The following is a 5292-nucleotide window of genomic DNA, read 5'->3' on the forward strand; positions in this document are numbered from 1 at the left end:
TTTCCTGAGAAATGAAGTCATAGACACGTAGATTCAGAGCAAGACCGACTACTCCAAGAGCACACATCCATAAACCGGTTACTGATACAAATAAGATAAAGAAATGTTACCCAACATTTCTTTATCTTATTTGTATCAGTAACCGGTTTATGGATGTGTGCTCTTGGAGTAGTCGGTCTTGCTCTGAATCTACGTGTCTATGACTTCATTTCTCAGGAAACCCGTACATCGGAATATCCTGAATTTGAGACTTTCTATACTAAAAAATTCTCTTAAATGAAGGTATTCGTTCTTGGATGACGGCTCAAGATAAGCCTTATGAAAACCTTATATTTCCTGAGGAGTTTTACCACGTGGAAACGCTCTTTTATGGAACTTTCACTTTTGTCGGGGTCGTGTTAAGATGCCGGTTTCGCTTGATGGGACGGGAATGCCCGACAACTCAATTTATTTGGGAAACTACTTGGAGCTCAGATAGCTCATGCTGGATTAATCGTATTCTGGGCTGGAGCACTGAATCTATTTGAAGTGGCTCATTTCATATCGGAGAAGCCAATGTATGAACAAGGATTCATTTTACTTCACCATCTAGCTACTCTAGGTTGGGGGGTAGGTCCTGGTGGGGAAGTTAGAGACATTTTTCCATATTTTGTATCTGGCATACTTCACTTAATTTCCTCTGCAGTATTGGGCTTTGGTGGTATTTATCATGCACTTTTGTGTCCTGAGACTCTTGAAGAATCTTTCCCATTTTTTGGTTCTTAACTAAAATCCCCCTTTAGAGGGGAAGGATGAATAGTTAGTGTGGACGATTTAGAAGATATAATTGGATGGCACGTATGGTTAGGTTCCATTTGTATACTTGGGGGAATCTGGCATATCTTAACCAAACCCTTTGCGCGGGCTCGCCGTGCGGTGCGCTTGTATGGTCTGGAGAGGCTTACTTTTCTTATAGTTTGTTTGATTGCTTTATCTGTTTTTGGTTTCATTGCTTGTTTCTTTGTCTGGTTCAATAATACCGCGTATCCTAGTGAATTTTATGTGCCTATTGGACCAGAAGCTTCTCAAGTTCAAGCATTTACTTTTCTTATTGGAGACCAACGGCTTGGGGCTCTTCTTCTCTCTTTCATTAACGAGTTTAGTACATACAAATCTAACGATAGTTCATCTCTTTCCGAGTTCACATTCGTTTTTCAGTGTATGCTTCCCATCTCTATCTTTCGACCAGTAGACACATCTGTCCTTTGCGTCGTCGATAATGAATGAAATTCAATCTCACCCCCTTTTCACTTAAAGGGAAAGCAAGCCAGAGAAGGTCAACTTCAACTAAGCAAAGAATAACAATAACAAGAGTTCCTTAAGTAAAGTAGCCCCATTTCTTTTTTTTGGTGTACCGCTCTGTGAGCAGAGCGAATGAACAAAAATATTACCGAGTATCATGGAAGTTTTGAGGAAGATATGGCTATCTATTCTCCATTTCTTTAACTGTAGTAATGAAGAAAGCTAAGGGTCCACGTATGTAAATGAGGAGGTTTCTCAAATCGAAAAAAAGCCCAAGGTTGAGTGAGCATAGAGCTCTGCCCTTTTCTGTTCTTTTGAAGCTTCTTTCCCTCCTTATCAACCTGAGGATAGTATTACATAAGCAAAAGAGTAGGCAAATATGGAAAAGTGAAATAAGGGGAATAGAGACAGTCAATCGATAGAAGGCTAGCAACTCTCGTAAGTGGTCTTCGATGCTGGTTCCCCAGCAGCTGTGCCCCAACTCTACTCCTTGATGAAATTCATTAATTTATGAATTTTTCGTATGTACTTTACTAAAATTCTAGTTATATGATTAAGTAGGAAATGACGTTGGTAAAGTAAAGGGGTCAATTACGCTCTATCAGTCTTGGAAGGAGTCCATGGAGTATGCTTTCCCATTTTTGAAATCATAGACCTTAGTTTTTTTCCCTCTCCTAATCTGAATCGACTCTACTCATAAAACGGGCATTAGATCAAGGAAATGTTGGGGGTCTATCTGCCATATCGCTTATTCTTTCTCGGGCCAATGCTTCATTCTCTGCTTTTTATACTTGTTCGATAAGACGAAACGAAGAAAATTCTTATCCCAAATGAACTGATTAATGTTCTTCAACAGGCTTCTTGACTCCACTACTACCCACCCGGAGTCGACTATTGATCCATCGCTCGAGCCTCTTTTCCTTTCGTCCTTGCGTGAGGTACTTTGTTCTTATTTGTGACACCCTGGCCCTATGGTTTGTGTTTGACCTAGCATAGTGCTTTTCTTTCAATTGTTCATTCTTCTTTGAAGCCGCAAAATGATAATGAGGGAGCAAGGATCCCTCAGTTTCAGCAAGCCATATCTGAGGAATTTCCATTCTTGTAGAAGACGTCGTTCATTACCATATCAGTTAGAGAGGGGTTCCAAACCTCAAAAGACCACTATTGAGAGATATTTAGACTCACTCATCGGTATCAATTTGAGAATACTTTTGCTCCACTATAAAAGGTTACTTTTGTACGGGCTCTGATTGTAAGGGAAAGAAAGTAGCCTTCGTTCCAGTGAGATATGGGGAATCTTTTATGAATTGAAAAACTACATGAGGGGATTTACATGCCACCTTTGCCAGGGCGATCAGTTTCTTCACATCTAGTTAGTCGACTCAGGATGGCATTGTATGGAATAAAACAAGCAATCACTCAGAACTAAAGGATCCTCGCACATCGACACTCACTGCATAAGCTCATAGGGCAAGATGAAGATCCGGAAAAAGGTTAAAGAGATCGTCAACTTTGCCTTGGCATACTTCCATCAGCGCTGAAAAAAGAACTAAGGAAAGGCTATTGATGTGACACTGTATAGAGGGCTCAGAGAGTATAAGAACTTTCCTTCACGCTGACTGTAAAATTCCTATTTGAGGCTACTCTTAGACCAGGAACATTGCTTATGACATCAATCAGCTAGGTCCGTCCTATGTCAAATAGTTTGTCAATGCATGCTTCCCTAGCTCTGGGGAGAGTTCTTTGGCCTATTAGAAATGTCGACATGGAATCAATGAGAAAATCCCCAAAGCAAAGCCAAGCAAGGACGACGGGCTCCAAAAAACCAAGAAGCCTATCTAGCCCTATGAAAGAAGCAACTACGCCTACAAGAAGCCTATCTAGCCCTATGAAAGAAGCAACTCCCAGCCAAATGCAACTGAACTTCCAGCAATAGCAGCAATGTCACTAGAACCTTTAATGCTGGAGAATAACTAGAAGTTTCTGGGGAATATAGCCCTTAAAAAAACCCAGTTTGGCTGGAAAGTGCAGTAAGGTGCAGGAGGAAAGAGCTTGTAGGTTTAGTAATCCTTCCCTCTTTCCTTATATTATAAATGACTAACGAAATATTTGAGGATTCCATTTTGATATTACCTATTAAAATAATAAAGTTGGTTAGTAAATTGAAAGTTTGTCTATTATGCAACATTGAAACTATAGTGCAGAAAACAACATTCCCTTATGTTTAAGAACCTCTTACCTGGTATGTACTGCCATGTCCCTAACCGGAGAAAGGATTTAGAATCGTGATAAGGATTTATTTCGAATAGCTGGTAAATTTATTCTCCTAGCCCGGGCCTTTTTGTTTAAGGGCAGCTCTCCTTAAGGAAGTGGGTTAGCTTAAGTTCTAAAGGAAAGAGGGAATGAGTTCCACTGCAAGTAAAGTTCACGCCTTCCGATAAAGGTAGGTCGGGGAATGCCATCAAGCAACCAATTCTTTCTTTCCTTCAGCCATCAAGGAAGAAAGCAGAAAGTATTTCACTTAAGACAGCAAAAAAGTATAGATTGTGAGAAAGAAGCCCACAGGGCTGATATCGACATAAGCCGTAAGTCTTTCTCAATGACAGTCGTTTTTTACTATTAACTGGCGCTATTTTTTTCTCAATCCGAATCCTTTGGTTAAGGAGGCTGCCCCCTCTACTCTGCTCTTTATAACAGTGAAGGAGCACCCGGAGTCTTGTGTTTTCTTTTAAACAACTCATAGAATAAGGAATTTAGGTTTACTGTCAATCCCTTTCTTTTTTCTCCGCTCTATAGCTGTGCATTCTTTGTTATTACTATGGGGTCTCAAAGCACAATGGGATTTTCCTCGTTGGTGCCAATTAGGTGGTTTGTGGACTTTTGCTGCTCTCCATGGTGCTTTCGGACTAATCGGTTTTATGTTACGTCAATTTGAACTTGCTCGATCCGTAAAATTACGGCCTTATAGTGCAATCGCATTCTCTGGTCCAATTGCTGTTTTTGTTTCTGTATTCCTGATTTATTCACTAGGTCAGTCTGGTTGGTTTTTTGTGCCTAGTTTTGGTTTAGCAGCTATTTTTCGATCTATCCTCTTTTCCCAAGGGTTTCATAACTTGACATTGAACCCCTTTCATATGATGGGTGTTGCCGGTGTATTGGTTGCTGCTCTGCTATGCGCTATTCATGGTGCTACTGTAGAAAATATTTTATTTGAATATGGTGATGGTGCAAATACATTCTGTTCTTTTAACCCAACTCAAGCCGAAGAAACTTATTCAATGGTTACCGCTAACCGCTTTTGGTCTCAAATCTTTGGGTTGCTTTTTCCAATAAAATTTGCTTACATTTCTTTATCTTATTTGTATTAGTAACCGGTTTATGAATGAGTTCTCTTGGAGTAGTCGGTCTGGCTATGAATCCACGTGTCTATGACTTCGTTTTTCAGAAAATCCATACATTGGAAGATCCTGAATTTGAGACTTTTCATACTAAAAATATTCTCTTAAATGAAGGTATTCATGCTTGGATGGTGGCTCAAGATCAGCCTCATGAAAACCTTATATTTCCTGAGGAGTTTTACCACGTGGAAACACTCTTTAATGGAACTTTCTCTTTAGCCGAGGTCATGATCAAGATGCCGATTTCGCTTGGTGGGATGGGAATGCCCGACAACTCAATTTATCCGGGAAACTACTGGGAGATCATGTAGCTCATGCTGGATTAATCGTATTCTGGGCTGGAGCAATGAACCTATTTGAAGTGGCTCATTTCGTACCGGAGAAGCCAATGTATGAACAAGGATTCATTTTACTTTACCATGTATTTACTCTAGGTTGGGGAGTAGGTCCTGGTGGGGAAGTTAGAGACATTTTTTCATATTTTGTATCTGGCGTACCTCACTTAATTTCCTTTGCAGTATTGGGCTTTGGTGGTATTTATCATGCACTTTTGGGTCCTGAGACTCTTGAAGAATCTTTTCCATTTTTTGGTTATTTACTAAAATCCCCCTTT

At 40.1% G+C, this 5292-nt stretch overlaps 1 pseudogene; it reads left to right on the plus strand.

The window, feature by feature from the left end:
• The first annotated feature begins 3736 nt into the window (after positions 1-3736).
• The window catches only part of LOC107855094, a 6926-nt pseudogene continuing 5370 nt past the window's right edge, over positions 3737-5292 (plus strand).

This window comes from Capsicum annuum, chromosome 6 (genome assembly GCF_002878395.1).
Source record: "Capsicum annuum cultivar UCD-10X-F1 chromosome 6, UCD10Xv1.1, whole genome shotgun sequence".
NCBI classification, from domain to species: domain Eukaryota; kingdom Viridiplantae; phylum Streptophyta; class Magnoliopsida; order Solanales; family Solanaceae; genus Capsicum; species Capsicum annuum.